At 48.3% G+C, this 24,079-nt stretch overlaps 1 protein-coding gene across 2 annotated transcripts in view; it reads right to left on the bottom strand.

The window, feature by feature from the left end:
* The window catches only part of KCNJ16 (potassium inwardly rectifying channel subfamily J member 16), an 82,716-nt gene extending 60,059 nt beyond the window's left edge, over nucleotides 1–22,657 (bottom strand). The window contains exon 1 of one of the 2 annotated variants that reach the window (XM_073682530.1): nucleotides 22,520–22,657. The gene's annotated coding sequence lies outside the window, so the exon portion shown is untranslated. Of the gene's footprint in view, nucleotides 1–15,136; nucleotides 15,389–22,519 lie in introns of those variants that run through there. The other variant, XM_073682531.1, reaches the window with a different exon arrangement.
* Nucleotides 22,658–24,079: the final 1,422 nt, after the last annotated feature.

Below are 24,079 nucleotides of genomic sequence, written 5' to 3'. Positions count from 1 at the left end.
TGTTTCACACATGCATATTTGGTCAACCTTGTATTCAGTGAAGAAATTGAGCAAGATACTGTCTACATCTTATCCACCAGGGGGGAAAAAAAAGGATTAGGCATAGTAATTCAACATCTTGATGATCGCCAAGACTTTAGGGAGAATACTCTGTGGACTGACGAGACAAAAGTTGAACTTTTGTGAAGGTGTATGTCTCACTACATACAGCGTAGAAGTAACACAGCATTTCAGAAAAGGAACATCATACCAACAGTAAAATATGGTGGTGGTAGTGTGATGGTCTGGGGCTGTTTTGCTGCTTCAGGACCTGGAAGACTTGCTGTGATAAATGAAACCATAAATTCTGCTGTCTACCAAAAAATCCTGAAGGAAAATGTCCGGCCATCTGTTCGTGACCTCAAACTGAAGCGCACATGGGTTGGCAAGTCCACCTCTGAATGGCTTAAGAAAAACAAAATTAAGACTTTGGAGTGGCCTAGTCAAAGTCCTGACCTTAATCCGATTGAGATGCTGTGGCATGACCTTAAAAAAGGCAGTTCATGCTCAGAAACCCTCCAAAGCGGCTGAATTAAAACAATTTTGCAAAGATAAGTGGGACAAATCTCCGATCCTTCTCTCTTCATCAGGGAGAGTTCCAATACACATGAAACGTTTTGTCAATCCTATCAAAATCAAGGGATGACTTTAATCCAAAGTGTATGAGAGCCTTTCGCCCACAATATTTTTTTCTACCTTAAAGGGGTTTCACAAAACACATGTGTACCAGCTGCAGTATGTTTTAAGAAAACAAACTGTGCTTTACTCACCCTTCCTGTGTCGAGCGATGAGTTTCCGCACTGCTCCCGGTGCCTGTTATTGTCTGACAGCACTGCAGCCAATCACTGATTTCTGGGTTGACAGCATGAGCCGTTGAGCTCACTGATCGTCTGCAACGCTGTTGATGGGACGTCAGCACCCAGTCAATAAGGAGCAGCGGCAGAGACTCAGCGCTGGAACTGGAGAGTGTGAATAAAGCACAGTTTGTTTTTTTAAACAAAAAGAAGGTTTTTGCAAATAGAAAACCCCTTTAAATGCTTTTTCCATACCTTTTCAAAGCTAAAAATTAAAAAAATGCCCATCTACTAATCCTCCGCGACTTCTCTAGAGCACTTCCCGGACTCCTGCTGACAGTTATTTGGTTCTTCCCTCTTCTGGTGGGGAAGGCATGTGCTGGTCACTGCTGCAGCCACTGACTAGCAGCAGCGGTCATGTACTGTACCTGCCAGCATAGGAAGCGAGGAGACAGAAAGGTATCGATTTTTTTCTTTGCCCATAATACAGGAGTGGATATCCCCTCTAAGGACTGGAATTCTTTTGGATTTGTTACGATAAAGGACACATTAAATCAGCAGAATTTATGCATGGATTTTTATACGTTTTTTTTTTTAAATTTCAACACTTTTTTTTTCCAAAAGCTACTATCACTAAGAAAAAACTAAATCCAGGTCAACTTGGCACAAGAACAAGATGAGGGGAGGATTTATACTTGCAGTTGACTTACTTTACTACTTACTGGTAGAGATGATAACAGATAGGATTATTCAGTCATTTCATGTAGTAAATCATTACTAGACCAGTCCCCAGCATAATACCGCCATATTACTGACCTTCCCATTCAGTCTCCATATTCTCCTCTACATGACATGTCTCACGTGTAACAATAAACCTGCCATAAACTTACTCATAAAATCCTTGTAAGCTACACAAAGAAGACAAAAACATGAGAAAGTAACAGATCCAAGGTCACCCGACATCGGTACTCAGCATGTCGGATTAAAGGGATTTTCCAGATTTTTCAAGCTGCAGGTTTTTATAAAAATACTATGCACTACTCACCATCCCCGGGTCCAAGGTGGAGTCTTTGCCTCTGTTCCCGGTGACAATCACTGAGCTCAGCGGCTCTGCCCGAGTTGACGGCACAATCCATCAATTGATTGTCTGGGTGCTGACTGAGTAACTGATTGGCTATAGCGCTTTCAACATTACGTCAGCGCTGCAGACAATAACAGACGCAGGAGACTCAGTGTCGGACCCGGGGAGGGTGAATAAGGAGCAGTTTGTTTTTAAACAAGCTGCTTTAGGGGGAAATGGAAAACCCCTTTAAGCAGAGTTTGTCATTTTCCATATTAATGCTGCACAATGGTATCCATAATAGCATATTATCGTATACTGCCCTCATAAAACTCATGCAGTGCTGCCATCTAATGCCTAAATTAAACTGCCATACAGTGTCTTAATAGTACCATTATACAACGTCTAAATAATTCTCCTACATTGGCACAAATCTCAGTGCAAACTATTGGTATTGACAGTGGAGCAGAGAATCATGTTGTTCCTTGTGGTCCGGACTTCTGGGCCTTTATACAACTGCCTAGTTTGCCAGCCCCTAAAGCCATCTGTCGGTAAACGATGTACATAAGATGCATGTTACTACATTATGATATCCTGTGACCACATTGGGTGACATACATTATGACATCATAACGTACGTCCTTTTATAGTCAAAGATGGAAGCACCACCGGGAGCAAGTGGAGGACCAGTGAGGAGCTGCTGCGGCAGAGACAGGCGAGTGTGATATATTATCATTCTTTAACCTGGTCCATATGAATCCAGCAAATGGCCAATAGACTGGCTATCATTTTCCTGGATTTGTTCAAATCTTATCTCAAAAAATTCAGATCCTCAAATATTTGTACATTTTTAAGCTGTAAGGGGTAACATTTTTCCTTGTGGAGAGTGACAAGCCAAGCCTGGCATGTCAGAGTGAGGAGACTCTTCAGAGAAGAAGAGGGCTAGAACTCTAACACCACCTGTTGGAAGCAGCAATCCTAAAATGAACATCGACTATTTAACGAGCCTTGCAATATGACTTAGGATAAAAGAAAAAACAGAATCTAAATTTGCAGACACGGTGTTTCAGGGTGTTTCCCCTCATCAGTGCAAAGTATGAGATCTGATTTGGCTAAGTGAGAGGCTCTGGATTGGGGTCTAAGGGGTAAGGTTTCTCCTTGTGGAGAGTGACATGCCAAGTCTGGAATTTTCAGACTGAGGAGACTTATAAGACACGCATGTGTAGCACCCTGAGGATTCGGCTGCTACAGGGGTATTGCACCTCACTCCAGAGGTGTGGTATTCCACTCCCGGGTAAGGATGGAGTGTGGAACTGAGCTCAGTAGGCTGCATGCACTACATACATCCCATTTCCGGGGGACAGATCAACGGTACTCCCACCAGTATATGTGCAGGTACGACAGCGTCTGTCCCTGGCTGGAGTGGGAGGGGGGTGGAACATCCCAGTAGTGTAGGGGCAGATAGGGGGAGTAGTCTGGGTAAAGCTAGGAGCTCATTGGGTGCTAGTCACCTGGGCTCACACATAGAGGGAGTATATATGGTGGGCACCATCTTAGGACAGGGTCTTTTTAGCCTGATGAGCAGAGCAGAGGAGCTCAGCCAGGAGGGCTGACAGGGAGCTGTGGCTCCGGCTGGGCCCAGCTCCAGAGCCAAGCCTGCAGAGGGAGAGAGGAGAAAAGAAGGACCCAGAGAGAAAGACAAGAAGGGAACCCCAAGACCCCAGAATAAAGACAAAAGGGTGAAGGGTTGGCGGACAAGGGTACCGGATCCCAAGCTGGCAGAGGCCAAAACAAACCTTAGCCAGGAACCGGAGGTCGTGGGCAGGATCTGCCACGACCCTCACCAAATCCACCAGAATGGCACACTGAGCATAGGGTCAGGGAAGCCAGGGAAGGTTCAACCAACAAGAGACCCGAGGGAGCCGGACACAGGTGGATCCCTGGTGGGAACGGCCAGAGAGAGAGAGAGAGAGTCAGAAGGGAGCTCAGGACCACGCTCCGGAATCGCCTGGGGGTTAGCCGAGTCCAGGACCTGGTGGACGCAGCACGGCTCGGGTGGTCACTCAAGGCCAGAGTGACCAAAAGAACACCAGTAAGTAAAAACCCTGAACTGCATCTCCTGACTCTGAGTCTTCTTTCTGCATCATCACAACCCCCATCATCCACACCTGCTGCCCTGAGGCCATACCCCTCCCGTTGGGGGTTATACCATCACTGCTGCACATATACCACCGGCCTCAGCGGACTGCTCTGCAGCGGCGGCGTCAAAGCCGCACTCAACGGGTGGCGTAGTCGACAATCAAGTTAACATCTACTGCCATAGACTGCCACTTAGTTTGACACCCTGGGCACGGACCGGGTCACCGCCACAAGGACTACTACCCCTATCCAGATCCGGCTCCGGGTATCCCTTGCACATGGCCCAGGGAGTGCGTCAACTTTGGCGTAGTCGGCAGGATAACGTGCCTGCAACCACCGGGTACTGCGTGCCTGAAGAAAAGTTCATATTTACCGTAAAAAGAAGTCTCCCGCCAATTCCGGAGGGTCCCCGCCATCGGACGCCATCTCGGATCGTTTCCCGCCATTTGCCCGCCATCTGCAGTCTTTTCCCGCCATCCACAGAGTTTCCCGCCACTGGGAAGCGGTTCCCGCCATTTCAGAAGATTTCCCGCCCTGGCAGAGCGGACGCCATTATGGGCGTGCCAGAGGGTGGCAAGAGGCCACCTCCCATCGTGGGCCAGGACCAAGAATGGCGCCAAAAACGAAGACCGCCCCCACCAGCAGAGACTGCAATGATTGAGATGTCCATCAGCGTGGGGGGTCTGCCCCTGGAACTGACAATCACCAAGTTGCCCCAGGACCGCCCTCAATGGGGGCGGAGACAGAGCAAAAGAGAGAAGATGGGAGCAGCTTGGAGGAGTCTAGAGGAGCCGTACCCGGAGATGGAGGGAGAGGCAGGCAGCACCGACCCTGTGGTCAGGAGCCTGATGCAAGCCACCACCCCACAAGACCTGGTGGAGATCCTGGCACAGCTCCCCCGAGACCGAGAGCGTGCACAGACCGCGCTGGAGGGCCTCGCACGGAGGATGGCCCAGGTGCAGCGAGAAACGCTGACGGAATGGAGCAGGGAGATGGCCCAGCAGGCTGGAACCCGCCAGCGGAGCCCACCACCTGCAACGAGGAGCACGCCTGCCCCTGAAGAGGATGCAGAAGGGACGGAGGCCGGAGACGACGCCGCAGAGGGAGCTGAAGAGACGGAGGCAAGTAAAGGGGACGTTACTACCCTGAGCCCAGCCACCGTAAGCCTACCCCCGCTCCCCGTCGCAGAGCCCGAAGTCCCACTGATCGTGCCCGTTGCCGCACCGCTACCGCTCCAGACTAGGCCCCAAGCAGGAGCCGCGACCACGCCCCCTGTGACGTCACGCGCCTCAACTCTGAGCGCGGCCAAGCAGGAGACGCCACCGGCCTGGTCGCAAGGCCAAGTGCCCCCGTGCGCCGCCATCTTCACGGTGCCCTTTACCTTCAGGGTACCCCAAGCCTGGTCGCAAGGCCTAGTGATCCCGGGCGCCGCTGCCACCACCGCGCCCTCAACTTCCACTGTGCCGCACCTGGGTGAGGACTTGTTTGCCCAGCACACTTGCCCGGATGGGCAGCCCTTTGTGTGGCCGCCGGAGTACCACCATCCCCGACTCCGGAAAGAAAGACCCCTGGATGAGCCCCTAATCCCGGTTCCGGCGCCCGTCAAGATGACCCCGCTCTCGCTGGAGGAAGCGCAGTTTGAGTGGGACCCCGCAGGAGGAGACCTCATCGGGTTCACTCAAGAGACCCGGGCGGCTGCAGCGGAGCGTGCGGAGTGCTGCCGCCAGCAGTTGGAAGCCTTTGAGCGAGAACGGAGAGAGAGACGGGTCCGCGAGGAGCGGCTGCAAGTAAAGAGTGCAGAACAAAAGAGCCGGACCCAAAGGAACCCCCGTGCAGCCCACGGTCCCCGTGCCACCGGGACTGTAATCAAATTCCAACTGCAGCACGGTTGGGTCTTCATCAGAGATCATCACACCCCCGGCGACGTCTTCGTGACCAGAAGAGATGTCGAGTCCCACCTACCGGAGGGACACAGAGGTCGTGATCTTTACCTGGGTGATGAGGTCACCTTCACCCGGCACCAATGTGCCAAAGGACCCTATGCCCTTCATGTGCACCGACTGACAGAGAAAGAGCTGAGGTGTCAGGAGGAGCAAGAGGACCCGGACGGGTCTGAAGAATACAGGGAGGAAGCATCAGGAGGACGCCGCTACTAAAGTACGGTAAATGGAACTGTAAAATAGTTACCCGTTAGGGTACAGGAACTGTTACCATTATAGTCCCCGTTGGGACCAGTGAACTGTTCCAGTGTGTCCCATCTCCCCACAGGCTGAGGACTTGAGCAGTCATCCCCTTTTCCCCACTGGCCGAGGACTGAGAGCGGCCACCTTCCCTTGTATATAGTTGCGCTTCCTAAAGTGCCCCCTACCGGTTTTATAGGAAACTGTTTTTCTACCAGAGACTGTGGCACTTACCTGGTCACAATTTGCACAAGTGGCCAGAGGTCAAAAATGTTTTTTATGAAAAGTTTTATATGAAGAGTATTATGCTGCTGATATATATATAGTGTTTTATATGTTTATGATGTTTTGAAAAAAAAATTGTATGTTTGTGGATATTTTATTCTTTTACAGCCCGAGGACGTGCTGTGATTTACCAGGGGGGAATGTAGCACCCTGAGGATTCGGCTGCTACAGGGGTATTGCACCTCACTCCAGAGGTGTGGTATTCCACTCCCGGGTAAGGATGGAGTGTGGAACTGAGCTCAGTAGGCTGCATGCACTACATACATCCCATTTCCGGGGGACAGATCAACGGTACTCCCACCAGTATATGTGCAGGTACGACAGCGTCTGTCCCTGGCTGGAGTGGGAGGGGGGTGGAACATCCCAGTAGTGTAGGGGCAGATAGGGGGAGTAGTCTGGGTAAAGCTAGGAGCTCATTGGGTGCTAGTCACCTGGGCTCACACATAGAGGGAGTATATATGGTGGGCACCATCTTAGGACAGGGTCTTTTTAGCCTGAGGAGCAGAGCAGAGGAGCTCAGCCAGGAGGGCTGACAGGGAACTGTGGCTCCGGCTGGGCCCAGCTCCAGAGCCAAGCTTGCAGAGGGAGAGAGGAGAAAAGAAGGACCCAGAGAGAAAGACAAGAAGGGAACCCCAAGACCCCAGAATAAAAACAAAAGGGTGAAGGGTTGGCGGACAAGGGTACCGGATCCCAAGCTGGCAGAGGCCAAAACAAACCTTAGCCAGGAACCGGAGGTCGTGGGCAGGATCTGCCACGACCCTCACCAAATCCACCAGAATGGCACACCGAGCATAGGGTCAGGGAAGCCAGGGAAGGTTCAACCAACAAGAGACCCGAGGGAGCCGGACACAGGTGGATCCCTGGTGGGAACGGCCAGAGAGAGAGAGAGAGTCAGAAGGGAGCTCAGGACCACGCTCCGGAATCGCCTGGGGGTTAGCCGAGTCCAGGACCTGGTGGACGCAGCACGGCTCGGGTGGTCACTCAAGGCCAGAGTGACCAAAAGAACACCAGTAAGTAAAAACCCTGAACTGCATCTCCTGACTCTGAGTCTTCTTTCTGCATCATCACAACCCCCATCATCCACACCTGCTGCCCTGAGGCCATACCCCTCCCGTTGGGGGTTATACCATCACTGCTGCACATATACCACCGGCCTCAGCGGACTGCTCTGCAGCGGCGGCGTCAAAGCCGCACTCAACGGGTGGCGTAGTCGACAATCAAGTTAACATCTACTGCCATAGACTGCCACTTAGTTTGACACCCTGGGCACGGACCGGGTCACCGCCACAAGGACTACTACCCCTATCCAGATCCGGCTCCGGGTATCCCTTGCACATGGCCCAGGGAGTGCGTCAACTTTGGCGTAGTCGGCAGGATAACGTGCCTGCAACCACCGGGTACTGCGTGCCTGAAGAAAAGTTCATATTTACCGTAAAAAGAAGTCTCCCGCCAATTCCGGAGGGTCCCCGCCATCGGACGCCATCTCGGATCGTTTCCCGCCATTTGCCCGCCATCTGCAGTCTTTTCCCGCCATCCACAGAGTTTCCCGCCACTGGGAAGCGGTTCCCGCCATTTCAGAAGATTTCCCGCCCTGGCAGAGCGGACGCCATTATGGGCGTGCCAGAGGGTGGCAAGAGGCCACCTCCCATCGTGGGCCAGGACCAAGAATGGCGCCAAAAACGAAGACCGCCCCCACCAGCAGAGACTGCAATGATTGAGATGTCCATCAGCGTGGGGGGTCTGCCCCTGGAACTGACAATCACCAAGTTGCCCCAGACCGCCCTCAATGGGGGCGGAGACAGAGCAAAAGAGAGAAGATGGGAGCAGCTTGGAGGAGTCTAGAGGAGCCGTACCCGGAGATGGAGGGAGAGGCAGGCAGCACCGACCCTGTGGTCAGGAGCCTGATGCAAGCCACCACCCCACAAGACCTGGTGGAGATCCTGGCACAGCTCCCCCGAGACCGAGAGCGTGCACAGACCGCGCTGGAGGGCCTCGCACGGAGGATGGCCCAGGTGCAGCGAGAAACGCTGACGGAATGGAGCAGGGAGATGGCCCAGCAGGCTGGAACCCGCCAGCGGAGCCCACCACCTGCAACGAGGAGCACGCCTGCCCCTGAAGAGGATGCAGAAGGGACGGAGGCCGGAGACGACGCCGCAGAGGGAGCTGAAGAGACGGAGGCAAGTAAAGGGGACGTTACTACCCTGAGCCCAGCCACCGTAAGCCTACCCCCGCTCCCCGTCGCAGAGCCCGAAGTCCCACTGATCGTGCCCGTTGCCGCACCGCTACCGCTCCAGACTAGGCCCCAAGCAGGAGCCGCGACCACGCCCCCTGTGACGTCACGCGCCTCAACTCTGAGCGCGGCCAAGCAGGAGACGCCACCGGCCTGGTCGCAAGGCCAAGTGCCCCCGTGCGCCGCCGTCTTCACGGTGCCCTTTACCTTCAGGGTACCCCAAGCCTGGTCGCAAGGCCTAGTGATCCCGGGCGCCGCTGCCACCACCGCGCCCTCAACTTCCACTGTGCCGCACCTGGGTGAGGACTTGTTTGCCCAGCACACTTGCCCGGATGGGCAGCCCTTTGTGTGGCCGCCGGAGTACCACCATCCCCGACTCCGGAAAGAAAGACCCCTGGATGAGCCCCTAATCCCGGTTCCGGCGCCCGTCAAGATGACCCCGCTCTCGCTGGAGGAAGCGCAGTTTGAGTGGGACCCCGCAGGAGGAGACCTCATCGGGTTCACTCAAGAGACCCGGGCGGCTGCAGTGGAGCGTGCGGAGTGCTGCCGCCAGCAGTTGGAAGCCTTTGAGCGAGAACGGAGAGAGAGACGGGTCCGCGAGGAGCGGCTGCAAGTAAAGAGTGCAGAACAAAAGAGCCGGACCCAAAGGAACCCCCGTGCAGCCCACGGTCCCCGTGCCACCGGGACTGTAATCAAATTCCAACTGCAGCACGGTTGGGGCTTCATCAGAGATCATCACACCCCCGGCGACGTCTTCGTGACCAGAAGAGATGTCGAGTCCCACCTACCGGAGGGACACAGAGGTCGTGATCTTTACCTGGGTGATGAGGTCACCTTCACCCGGCACCAATGTGCCAAAGGACCCTATGCCCTTCATGTGCACCGACTGACAGAGAAAGAGCTGAGGTGTCAGGAGGAGCAAGAGGACCCGGACGGGTCTGAAGAATACAGGGAGGAAGCATCAGGAGGACGCCGCTACTAAAGTACGGTAAATGGAACTGTAAAATAGTTACCCGTTAGGGTACAGGAACTGTTACCATTATAGTCCCCGTTGGGACCAGTGAACTGTTCCAGTGTGTCCCATCTCCCCACAGGCTGAGGACTTGAGCAGTCATCCCCTTTTCCCCACTGGCCGAGGACTGAGAGCGGCCACCTTCCCTTGTATATAGTTGCGCTTCCTAAAGTGCCCCCTACCGGTTTTATAGGAAACTGTTTTTCTACCAGAGACTGTGGCACTTACCTGGTCACAATTTGCACAAGTGGCCAGAGGTCAAAAATGTTTTTTATGAAAAGTTTTATATGAAGAGTATTATGCTGCTGATATATATATAGTGTTTTATATGTTTATGATGTTTTGAAAAAAAAATTGTATGTTTGTGGATATTTTATTCTTTTACAGCCCGAGGACGTGCTGTGATTTACCAGGGGGGAATGTAGCACCCTGAGGATTCGGCTGCTACAGGGGTATTGCACCTCACTCCAGAGGTGTGGTATTCCACTCCCGGGTAAGGATGGAGTGTGGAACTGAGCTCAGTAGGCTGCATGCACTACATACATCCCATTTCCGGGGGACAGATCAACGGTACTCCCACCAGTATATGTGCAGGTACGACAGCGTCTGTCCCTGGCTGGAGTGGGAGGGGGGTGGAACATCCCAGTAGTGTAGGGGCAGATAGGGGGAGTAGTCTGGGTAAAGCTAGGAGCTCATTGGGTGCTAGTCACCTGGGCTCACACATAGAGGGAGTATATATGGTGGGCACCATCTTAGGACAGGGTCTTTTTAGCCTGAGGAGCAGAGCAGAGGAGCTCAGCCAGGAGGGCTGACAGGGAGCTGTGGCTCCGGCTGGGCCCAGCTCCAGAGCCAAGCTTGCAGAGGGAGAGAGGAGAAAAGAAGGACCCAGAGAGAAAGACAAGAAGGGAACCCCAAGACCCCAGAATAAAAACAAAAGGGTGAAGGGTTGGCGGACAAGGGTACCGGATCCCAAGCTGGCAGAGGCCAAAACAAACCTTAGCCAGGAACCGGAGGTCGTGGGCAGGATCTGCCACGACCCTCACCAAATCCACCAGAATGGCACACCGAGCATAGGGTCAGGGAAGCCAGGGAAGGTTCAACCAACAAGAGACCCGAGGGAGCCGGACACAGGTGGATCCCTGGTGGGAACGGCCAGAGAGAGAGAGAGAGTCAGAAGGGAGCTCAGGACCACGCTCCGGAATCGCCTGGGGTTAGCCGAGTCCAGGACCTGGTGGACGCAGCACGGCTCGGGTGGTCACTCAAGGCCAGAGTGACCAAAAGAACACCAGTAAGTAAAAACCCTGAACTGCATCTCCTGACTCTGAGTCTTCTTTCTGCATCATCACAACCCCCATCATCCACACCTGCTGCCCTGAGGCCATACCCCTCCCGTTGGGGGTTATACCATCACTGTTGCACATATACCACCGGCCACAGCGGACTGCTCTGCAGCGGCGGCGTCAAAGCCGCACTCAACGGGTGGCGTAGTCGACAATCAAGTTAACATCTACTGCCATAGACTGCCACTTAGTTTGACACCCTGGGCACGGACCGGGTCACCGCCACAAGGACTACTACCCCTATCCAGATCCGGCTCCGGGTATCCCTAGCACATGGCCCAGGGGGTGCGTCACATGCTCCTCTGGGAAATTAAATATACAAATTGTCACTTCAGAGTCAATTAATTTAGAAAAGATTTGCTCTTCCAGCACCAAATAGGCGATGGATTATTAAATATTCTGGATCATTGGGTATCGGCTGAGGATTCATGTCTTTTCAGTGGGGAAAGAAGAATAAGTCATGCCCTTTATATAATGGGAGGATAAAAGCATCGGGCGTTTTAATTTGTACGTTCCGATCCTTATATCCCCGGACATTCGGGTAAGGTTGATAACCTCCACACACATTCAGTGGTCCAGTGGACTTATGTATGGGGGACCTTAATCTCATTAATTGGCACCAATATATACTGAAAACAAGGATCTCCCCCTGCATCAATGTTGTAGAAAATTAATAAAAATTTCAGCAACTCAAAATGTTATCAGAGACTGGATTACAAGACCTTTGATTTTTTTTCCAGCGTGGTCAGACCAAATCAAGCCCGGACTATCTGCAAAGCCTTTCATGTACGGTAGCGATAACCTAAATATTATCAAGCAGCGCCCACACTATCCGGCCAGGACGATCTCCAACGGAATGGAAATATCACGAGCCATATACATGAAAAAGAGGCAAAAATTATCTGCCTGAACTTTTTCCTGTGCTGCAACATCGAAATAAAGTGATTCCATCATTTGGCAGAAACATGAAGCCGGGATCAGATTCACAATGAAGAGGTTTTTTTTGGACAGACATAAAGATAAAAAGAGCACTTCATGAATAGATATTTCCCACGACACAAACCCGTAATAAAAAAATGTGAGAGATATTGTGCGTTCACAAATACCGACAGAGCAGATTGTGCCAAGTACCAATCGATATTAGCACAATAACTTATCATTATGGTTCACGTGGTTGGACCACCAGTTCTGTACAGACCCTGAGTTGTAAGGATAAGCTCACACTTTGCACATTTAGAGTGGATTTTTCTACAGCGTCTCTGCAGCTAAATCTGCTGCAAAATCATTGTGGAATTTGCTGCGGATTTGATGCAGAATTCACCGTTTTCCATTGAAAAGTGTAAAATCCGGCGCTGAATCCGCACAAACAATCGACATCCGGTGGTTTTAAAAATCTGCACCACAGGTCAATTTAACCGCAGAAAATAACTCTTTAGTAGGTACAGTATTGCCCGTAAAATTTTAAATCTGCACCAAATACACAGCGTAAGGCCAGTTTACCACATCCGTACTGACTACGATGCACCGACTGGCCGTAAGTATTCTGACCCAAACTCTGCAGCCTCGCATACGAGTCCGAGTACAACCAGTGTGATTCCAGCCTTAAGCTTATGAAGCTTAGTCACAGTTTAGCACTTGACAGTCCACATCAAAAAGTTCTGTGTGAACATACACCTGAAGGGGTTTTCCAAAAGGTTACAAAATTTACCCAAGAGCAAAGAATGTTACACAATAAAAAAGAAAATAACCATTACTTGCTAGTTGAAGGATATAGCCCTACCACTAACAACTGAAGGGATTGTCCACCTTTGGGGTACAATATTTTTACTTAAAGAATGTAATTGGAGCTAAAAGTAATTTTTCACAAAAAATGTGGCACCATTTGACTTTTACAGGCTCTTAGTTTTCCTGCACATTCAACTTTGATGTGGTCATAAATCAACTGAGAAGAGCTCTCCCATCAGAACGAGCTCACTAAGGCCTCTTTCACACGTCCGTGTTTGGGGCTATTTTTTTAAGAGCCGCAAATACGGACACACACACTCCCATTTTATTCACTGTGTGTCAGACATGTCCTTTTTTTTCCGGCACCGGCACAGAGGAAATGCGTGCTGCACACGTGACATTCATGTGACATCTGTGTGACACAAACCACAATGAAATGCTCCGGTGGCTGGGGAAAGCAGTACAGTTAATGCTGTTCCCAGGCGCGGGTGCTGACTACAACTGTCATCATCCTCACCTGGTCTCCCTATAATCAGTGAGAACAGGCAACACTGAGGACAGTTGTAGTCAGCACCCGCCATCTGGGAAGAGCACGCTCTAAATAAATAAATAAAAAATGGCATGAGGTCCCCCTTATTTTTAATAACCAGCTGAGGGAAAGGAGACAGCCTGGGGTGTTGTGTTATTATTCTGGGAAGGGGCCAATATCCATGGAGGTTCTCAGTCTTTTAATATCAGCTCACAGCTGTCTGCGTAGCCTTTACTGGTTATTAAAAATGTGTGACCAGTAGTAACCTTACTGACGTCACTGCTCGTCACTGCAGCTGGTTTCTCATGCTACTCTCAGTGTGTGCTGGCTGTCATGGTGAGCAGTAATGTTACTGATACCACAGCCTCTGGATGTAGCAGAGTCGGGGATCATCATGGGACCTCCTTATTATGGATTTAAGGCGGATCCTTTTGGGTTACTTTTATTTTTATGGTAATAAATGGGTAATTGAGGGTAATTGTTGTGGAGTAATCTTTACAATTAAAGATGTTTATTACTTTTGACTACGAGATTAGTAATGGGAGTGTGTGACAGACGCCTCTGCATTACTAACCCCTGGGCTTGATGTCAGCGGACATTGCACAGCTGACATCAACCCCAAAACCATTACTATGATTGCCAACGCACCAGGGCAATCGAGAAGAGACAAGGCTAGGCTCCAGAATTGGTGCATCTAATGGATTCACAATTTCTGGGGCAGCTGAGGGCTGGTGTTATTAGTCCGGGAGGGGGCCAATATCCATGGCCCCTTCCCAGCCTATTAAGATTAGCCCACAGTTGTCTGTTTAGCCTTTGCTGGTAATTATAAATAAGGGGGACCCCACGTCATTTTTTTTGGGTACCCCCTTTTTAATAAACAGTAAATGCTAAGCAGACAGCTGTGAGCTGATATTAATAGGCTGGGAGCCTCCATGGATATTGGCTTCTTCCCAGAATAATAGCACCAGCCCCCAGCTGTCTGCTTTCCCTCAGTTGGTTATTAAAAATAAGGGGGACCCCATGACATTTTTTTCTTTTATTTATTTAATTATTAGATAAATACAAGTACAGAAAAGTGCACATGAAATGCACTGATTATATATATATCTCACTGATATATTTCTGTCTGTCTATCTTTGCACATTTAACACCTAAACATCTGTCATTTGTATTTTTCCTTCTATTCCAGTACTTGTCACACTGATGGTGCACACGGACGGCACACGGATGGTACACATGGACACTTGTACATACATATGCCACACGGATGATGTCACACTGACACATGGATGGCACACGGATACAGGCCTCATTGGTACTGGTTTTTCCAGTACTGGAATTACAAGGACGTGTGAAGGAGACCTAACAGATACTCGGCGAGCTCATTCTGCAGCCGGCAATACACAGTGCAACACAGAGGTTATAGAAGGCAAATGGTGCAAAATTTTGAGCAAAACCCAATTGCAAAAAAATTATTTTAAGCACGAATTATATTCATTTAAAAAATATCCTCAAAAAGTAAGTATCCCCTTTATTTCCTAAGAGAAGATATCAGTGAACAGCTCTGACTTTGACCCCTATCTGCCCAGTTCTCATTGATCTAAAAAGCTCTGCAACTTTTTAGCAAACTTTTGCACCATTTTCAAAAATCTCTTTTCTGTCATTGAAGAGAAACTTTCTGCTTTACTTCGATGGGTTGAGAACCTGTATGGACCCCCATACGTCTCACAACTGGGGGGGGGTTGTTATAGTATATTCAGTCCAGGCTTTACCTTTGAAGCTATTTGCCTTGAAGCCACCCACCTTATAGTCCAGAGTATGAGGCCCAGGTTTCTGCCGTGTACCACACATTCCTCTTCCAAGCCATATTTTTTATGCTCTTTCTGTCGTGAGAATTTACCGGTATTCACAATGTTTTTATCTTCTCCCAGTGACTCGTGCAGCAGCAGTAGCAGGCCATGGGGCCAGAAGCATAAGGTTTGACAACCTTACAACCAAGAAAGTCAACCAACGTGTTTTCGAGAGGGAATGCAGCTACCAAGTATTGAAGGGAACAAAGCAAATATTTGTGCTGCTCTCCTAAGTCCGCCCCAGATTGTAAAACTTGTTTGTCGGAGTGAACTTAACTTTTCTTTTGCCACTTTAGAATTAAACAAAGAAAAAAAATCTTGAGTGAAATGGATATAGAAGGAAATCGGAGCTCCAACAATGGGATCCTAATTGTCATCATCCAAGAGGTCTACTCCATGAACAAGACAGCTCTCTCTTAGAAGCCAGATATTGAATCTGGTGGTGGACATTCAGAAATAAATAGGCATACTTGGATTTTACAATACCCGATTCTGCAGCCCTAAACGATTGACGATGGGTAAATATATCCCATTATTAATCGGTTTATACAGGCAGACCGCTCTTAACAATGTACACTGAGCGATTTGTAATAGATCGATCAGTGTGAATAGGCTGCTATTGTTCTCAGCAGCACAGGTCCTGCTTACACAGGACAATGCGCTGCCGAGAACAATGATCTTTTGTGCAAGATCATTTCACCCAATGAGCAAGCATTTTGCTCTTCGTCAGGTGATTGGCAGCCTGTTTAGACTGCAAGATTATTGTGAACTTGCAGTGTAAATAGACCTATAGTGACTGTGAAGGAGACCATAGAGGTAAACTGTTTCTATGGTATAGAAGCTACGAATAAATATAAAATGAAATAAATTAATAGCATCATTCATGGGGTCCTATATATCAGTGCCATATGCTGGCACAAAAAAATGCAGAGTAGTATCCTGTAATGCCTATAGGCCTCCATTACACATTAACTAGAAGTTGGAGAAACTCATCCATTTCACCGGAGGCTGATGTGTATGGTGGGCTCCTGACTCTTTGCTAACAGATGATATCAGGAAAGTTAAGGATCAGATAGTAGAAATTTAAATCCCGATCCTTTTTTTTCAGGGGAGATAAGCAAATGTCAGAGGAGGCTGATAGCTGCTTTCTCCTCTTTCAACTGAGTGTTCTTGTGTTTTGGGGAATAGGAAAAGTTAGCTGTCATGGGCACAGTGTTTAGCACTGAGCACTGTATCCTTGCAGCACTGGTGTCTTGGGTTCAAATCCCACCAAGGACAACATCTGCAAGGAGTTTGCATTGGTCTTCTCTGGATACTCCGGCTTCATCCCACATGCCAAAGACAAACTGATAGGGAATTTAGATTGTGAGCCCCAATGGGGACAGCGGTGATAATGTGTTTAAAGCGCTGTGGAATAGGATGGAGCTATATAAGCACCTTTAGCAATCTAGTGGCTAAGTAACCAACTATTCAACCAAAATTTTTGTCTATGGAAAAGCTGTGTGGTCTGAAGAACCCCCATACACCTTATACTATCGTCAGGTAAATTCGCCAATATCTACAGGTCCAGAAGACAGTCTAATGTGTATGGGGTCCCTGAAAAATGAGTGTCGGGCAAGATAAGTATCTGGCATGTGCGATTTCGGACTGCCAATCCTTTTGTTCTCTAAGGCGTAAGCTGCCTCCAAAGTAGTCTGGTAATGAATTTTTCATAGAGAACACTGTGTATGTGAGATTTGGGTGAAATAGCTACCAGTCAAACAAACGATCGAACCATCATTTAGCTGGCAGCTATCTAAAGTGTTTGGGGGCTTACATCTTAGGTAGCTGAGGACTAATAACCTGCAGAGGTGTAACAATCTTAATCGTAGGAGGTGCAACCACAACTGTACCCAAAGGAGGAGGTGTCGTGCAGTGCCAAAGGCTTACTCATAAAGAAGTGGCAGGACTGTCTTGAGTCCAACACATATCAGCGAAGAAGTGTCTTTTGAGTTAAAAGTGAGGTAGAGTGGGTGCCTGTCTCATCAGAGTCATTCTCGCATGTGGAACCTGTGTTAAAGTATGCTGAGCCAGGCAATGTCTAAAGGATGTGCCGGGAGCTGGGGGAGAGTAAAGTGCTGTAAGTTGGGTTTTTTTGGGACTTAGCCCAAAATTACTCCACTGCTCTCTCATTCCACTTCTATTCCACATGACCTTCCCAAAAATTCACCATACACACTCGGCCTGGCCAAACGTTCACCCGTTCTCAGTAGGAAAAATGGAAAAACCACTGGCCGATTCTTCTGTTGGTGAGGTGACTAAAGATTAGGCATATAAATCATGCCATTTAATACTCCACCCTTCCCATATCTGCTGTTAGGGGGGAGGGCAGACATTAAACCCTCATACACAGTGGATAGTCAATCAGTCCTACCAAAATTGTGAGATTTGGTTAATTTACGAGTCCATAGCAAATGATGAGTAATGAGAAGAATTTCTTCTCTGCAAAGTCAAATACTTCTGGTCTAGTGAAACTACATATTAGTTTGAAAGGATTCTGGATTATTAGACTTTCTAGATAATTGACTGCTGGACGAAAGGTATTACACAATTTTTCCATCTTTTTGCCCAGTATTTTGCCCAGTATTTTTTATATGTAGAAGTTAAAAAATAATGATGTTTGCTGTGCTGCATAATGTTTGAGATGGCTTTTGATAACCTATGGAAGCATCAATAAAATAGTTCATACACTTTAAATGGCTGTTGGAAGAACAATCATTCAGCCGATGGCTGTCTCGGTCGACTGTCCCATATACAGGACTGTTCGTTTGGCCAAGCAATCCTGTGTCATCTATGCAAAAGACGTTGATAGTCATGTCTGGAGAAGGATTATCTCTTTGAGAACACAGCAAATGGCAGTCCAAAATCAGTTGTTGGGGCTCAATAGACATTACCTTTCAATATCGGGTTGTTCGGCCGGCCTTAGTCTATTTTGCATAGGGACCTTAAGAGCTTCCAGTAGTTTTGAAAACTGGGCAATCCAGTAAAGTGTCATCCAGATTGTCAGAAAAGGCTTATGTATTGTGCATCCCATTTACAAACCAGGAACATATCTAGGGGAGGGTAGGTGGGATATTTGCCCCGGGCACAGCCAACAAGGGGTCACTGTTAAGCCATCTAATGCAGTGGTCTGAGGTGTTTCCCAGGTAGGGGCATTTTACTGTCTCCCGGAAGTGGGATTCAGCCTTTCCCTAATTCGGTTGTCAAACTGACAGCCATGCTCAGTGAACCTGTAAAACGCCGACTCCCTGCACTCAATTGTACGTGCGTCTTTTAGGCACGATTGCAATTGAAGCCCTGACCACCGACACTTCCGGGGTCAGAGCCATGTCACCTGAACAAGCTGCTGATGTCACTACTGAGAAGGACGGTTGATGATAATGTAAGCGTTTCAATTCAGCCAAAGATGCAGATGAGTTTTGAGGGATAGTATGGGGGAGAATTAGCAGACGATAAGGGGAAAAAAAACTGTGAGGACGCAGTATGGGAGGGAGAAAATGAGATAGTATCAGAGGAAAGTGTGTTGGACAGTATAGGTGGAATAGTGTGGGACACAGTACAGAGGAGAAAAAGTGTGAGGGGATAGTGTGGGGGGAGAAAAGTCTGACAGAACAGTATAGGGGTGGGAGTGTGATGAGAGTGTGGGGAAAAACTGAGAAAACAGTATGAGCACAGTATGAGGGGAGTTTGATGGGACAATATGGGGATAGAAATGAGTGAGGGGGCAGAATAAGGGGAGAAATGTGTTAAGAAACAGTAAGTGGGGGAATTGTGAAGGGAGAGTATGGTGGGAGAAATGTGTGAGGGGACAGCATGAGGGGGGAATGTGAGGTGACAGTATGGGGGGAAGTGTGAGGGACAGTATGGGGTGGAGTGTGAAGGGACAGTATGGAGGGAGCATGAAGGAACAGTATGGGGGCAAATAGTGGCTGTTATAGTTTATAAGGGTGAAGAGTGTGAAGGCAATATTTTATAAGATAGGGCTTTGTGGAAGGCATGTACCATAAGAGGGACTGTATGAAGGCCATATTTTCTGCAGGGAGCACATTGAGGGGCAAATACTTATTTGGGGCAATTATTAATTCAGCTAGCTGATCAGCTGTCGTTCAGTGCCACCAGCCGGCTAGTGTTAGCAGACCTTTAGAAAATTTATAGCCATCATTAAGGCTTACTTTATGATGAAAAAGCCTGGCAGCGAGCTGAGCGGGCCTCAGCTTCTTAATTCACTTTTCCACAGATATTAAACATATAAACTACAACTTCAAGGGTCTATTCACACTGCGCTTGTAGTGTTAGTTAGGAGGAATTATCGTATATTTCATGAGGACTTAAGCCCCCTCATACAGTTTAGACAGCTGTGATGAGATGGTTCAGCCGACAGCTATCTGCATAAACAGGAGCGCACCGTCTACTGAGCGGTCCTATGTTCTCTATGAGAAACCCGCTGCCGGACATCTCCGGTGGCAGCATATCTCTTAGAAAACAAAAGAAGGGTCAGTCCGATATTGGACCCATCTACATCGTTGGGTTTGGTTGACGTTAGTCTTATGTGTATGTGGGGCTTTACTGTATATGTTGGGAGGATTTATTATTGTATATGTCAGGTGGACTCAAACATCCATGATATGGGTTTTGTACTCGAAATGCAACCCAGCTCGGCCAACAGGTCTCCTGACCAGAACTAATGACCTAAAGTGAATCTGCCACTGTAGCAGCCATACTATTCTGTGCTGATTTAATGGTGTCCTAGAGAGGAGGGTGCCCAACATATGTTGGCTACTGAAAAATTACAGACCAATGCAAAAAAAGCAGTGCCATACATTTCCTAAGGGCGGTTGTACAATGGCAGATTTCTTCAAACCATAGGCTCTGACTAGCAGTATAACAATGCGAAAGACATTTCAGGCCCTTTTACATGTGTCTGATGCAAACAGTGTCAATACCATTGTTCAGTTCCCATTCAGTTTGTATATTGTTGGTAGCACATCTCCTGTTTACATGAGGAGATCATTTTACAGCCCCCATAAGTCATACAAACAAGTCATTGAACAAGCATTGTGCTGATCAGTGCCCGGCTTGTTCTCACAATGATCAGAACAAGACTTCTTTTGAGCCAACTAAGATTCCCAAGAACTTTGAGGTTTCTCATCAGGGGCTCCAGAGAACACAGCAACAAGACTGGTCACAATTACAATAGGGAAAGCAAACTGACTTTGGCCATGCAATTGAGTGGTTTGCAAAGTAGTAAACATACACTATCTAGAAAATAAAAGTATGTGCCCCCTCCTCATTACACTACAGGAGCTCTTCTAACCTCCCCTTGTACATCCATTGACATTAATATAAAGTTGGTCCCTCTGCAAATATAACAGCTCCGGCTCTTCTGCGAAGACTTTCTACAAGATTTTGGAGACATCTGTGGGAATTTTTGTCCCTTCATCCAAAACAATATTTGTGAGGTCAGACCAGGGTTGGGGAGAGGCCGAGGTCACAATCTCAGAGGTGGTGGATGAGGTTGAGATCCGGGCTGTGTGACCGGTCATGTTCTTCCACCAAACTCACCCAACCATGTATTTATGGACCATGCGCACTGGGCACAGTCATGGGAAACAGAAAAGAGCCTTCTCCAAGCTGTTCCCACAAAGTTGGAAGCTACAATTGTCCACAATGTCTTGTGTTGAAGGATTAAGATTTCCTGTCACTGGAACTAAAGCCCCCGTCTCACATAGCGAGATCGCTAGCGAGATCGCTGCTGTGTCACGGTTTTGGTGATGCAACAGCGACCTCACCAGCGATGTCGCTATGTGTGACACTTTGCAGCGATGAGGCCCCTGCTGTGAGGTCGCTGATCGCTGCAAAGTGTCCTGGACCATTTTTTGGTCGTTGCCCTCCCGCTGGTCAGCACACATCGCTGTGTGTGACCAGCGGGAGCAGCGATCAGGCTGGTAACCATGATAAACATCGGGTTACTAGAGGCACACGCACACTTAGTAACCTGCTGTTTATCATGGTTACGAGCCTGCTAAAGTGAGCGGTAACCTCCCGCTCACCGTAGCAGAGTGGTAACCATGACAAACAACGGGTTACTAGGTGCGCGTGTGCCCCTAGTAACCCGATGTTTATCATGGTTACCAGCCTGCTAAAGTGAGCGGTAACCTCCTGCTCACCGTAGCAGAGTGGTAACCATGATAAACAGCGGGTTACTAGGTGCGCGTGTGCCCCTAGTAACCCGATGTTTACCATGGTTACCAGCCTGCTTCTGCTTCAGCAGGCTGGTAACCAGGAGCAGGACATCGTGGAAAGATTCTTTCCACGATGTCGCTGCTCCCCTGATCGTTGGTGAGCCTGTCTGTTTGACAGCTCACCAGCGACCACATAGCGACGCAGCAACGATCCCTGACAGGTCGTATCGTTGTCGGGATCGTTGCAGCGTCGCTAAGTGTGACGGGGCCTTAAGGGGCCGAGGCCGACCCCTGAAAAATAGCCATTGCATTATTCTAATCCGCCAAATTGTACAGCAGGCACAATGCAGTCAGGGGGGAAAACGTTCTCCTGCGGTTCCTTGCACTTCTTAATAATATCACTCACAGGTGATGGGGGAAGATTTAGGAGAAAGAAATGTTATGAACGAACTTGTTTCCCCAGAGGCTCCTATTACAGGACCGCGCTGGTATAAGGGAGCTCTGCACCACTGGCCGTTCTTCGCACATCCCTAGGGCTATGCGTAATGAAGGCAACACACTATACAACCACACTTTACATGCAAATGGATCAGCCCCAATAGATCTTTTTTTCTAAAACCTCTGCTTGTTATCAGTGAATAAAAACATTGTTGTTTACAACATCCAGAAGCTGAAAACTTTCCTTCATGTCAGGACAGGTTTTCAACACCTATCAAAAAAAATGCAGGTGGGTTGGAGTCACATCCATAGGAGCCTATTCATTACGTCTGGCAAAGGGCACATGAAGGTGATAGGTAGATACATACCTGAGATGTTTACCTGCTCAGCGGACGTGCACTTTCATCAAGTCACAGGAATACTTTCATTTCATCAGGGAGTTGTGATAAGATCATGCGTGGGCCTAAGAAAAACATGAACATATTGGGTTGTCCCCAGCCCTGGTGACCAAGGGGGCTTACAGGTCCTTCAACCGCATAGAAGGACACCAATGCTAAGCAGACATTGTTTATGCCGAGGACATTCAAAATTTTCAAAAAGTGGTGGGACGTTACTGTAGAGTAGAACAGACCGACATTTCCCCAAAAATACTATAAATGATCAAATAGGACTCCTACCTGGCGTTTCCTGGGGGTCTCATGTGGCTCCGTCAGCTCCTGCACTCACTTGTGCCTGTTAATCCACAGGAATGGCTCTTCCTTGTTAGTATAGTTAGCAATCAGGAATTTGGGTTAAATATTTACTCTAGAAGAATGATCTGACCCTAATCATCTGTGCAAAGAGATTGGGATCTTGCTGAACGCTTGGGGACAGCCTGTGTCACTTATTTATGTGCCTACTGTGCAGCTTGTTCTGTGACAATACACACAATAAGTGTGTATTGTCTGTATTATAAATTACATGACCGAGTGTGTATTACATATTACACGACTGAGCGTTGGTCACAGCGGTAATAACCTGCAATAAACCAGACCAGACTCTGTACTGGTGTACGAGACAATCATGTGCACAGCAAGGACTTCATGAGAATGCTCGCAATATTACAGGTTACATATACAATTAATCTACATAAAAACTTCTATTAAACACCAGAGCTGCACTCACTATTCTGCTGGTGGAATCACTGTGTACATACATTACATTACTTATCCTGTACTGATCCTGAGTTACATCCAGTATTATACTCCAGAGCTGCACTCACTATTCTGCTGGTGGAGTCACTGTGTACATACATTACATTACTTATCCTGTACTGATCCTGAGTTACATCCTGTATTATACTCCAGAGCTGCACTCACTATTCTGCTGGTGCAGTCACTGTGTACATACATTACATTACTTATCCTGTACTGATCCTGAGTTACATCCTGCATTATACTCCAGAGCTGCACTCACTATTCTGCTGATGCAGTCACTGTGTACATACATTACATTACTTATCCTGTACTGATCCTGAGTTACATCCTGTATTATACTCCAGAACTGCACTCACTATTCTGCTGGTGCAGTCACTGTGTACATACACTACATTACTTATCCTGTACTGATCCTGAGTTACCTCCTGTATTATACTCCAGAGCTGCACTCACTATTCTGCTGGTGCAGTCACTGTGTACATACATTACATTACTTATCCTGTACTGATCCTGAGTTACCTCCTGTATTATACTCCAGAGCGGCACTCACTATTCTGCTGGTGCAGTCACTGTGTACATACATTACATTACTTATCCTGTACTGATCCTGAGTTACCTCCTGTATTATACTCCAGAGCTGCACTCACTATTCTGCTGGTGCAGTCACTGTGTACATACATTACATTACTTATCCTGTACTGATCCTGAGTTACATCCTGTATTATACTCCAGAGCTGCACTCACTATTCTGCTGGTGCAGTCACTGTGTACATACATTACATTACTTATCCTGCACTGCTCCTGAGTTACATCCTGTATTATACTCCAGAGTTGCACTCACTATTCTGCTGGTGCAGTCACTGTGTACATACATTACATTACTTATCCTGCACTGATCCTGAGTTACATCCTGTATTATACTCCAGAGCTGCACTCACTATTCTGCTGGTGAAGTCGCTGTGTACATACATTACATTACTGATCCTGCACTGCTCCTGAGTTACATCCTGTATTATACTCCAGAGCTGCACTCACTATTCT

The sequence above is a fragment of the Phyllobates terribilis genome, unplaced genomic scaffold (assembly GCF_046119375.1).
Source record: "Phyllobates terribilis strain yellow unplaced genomic scaffold, ASM4611937v1 Scaffold_5__5_contigs__length_657084704, whole genome shotgun sequence".
Taxonomy (NCBI): domain Eukaryota; kingdom Metazoa; phylum Chordata; class Amphibia; order Anura; family Dendrobatidae; genus Phyllobates; species Phyllobates terribilis.
Note: the sequence above shows the minus strand (reverse complement) of the source record. Positions and strands in the feature narration are given on the sequence as shown.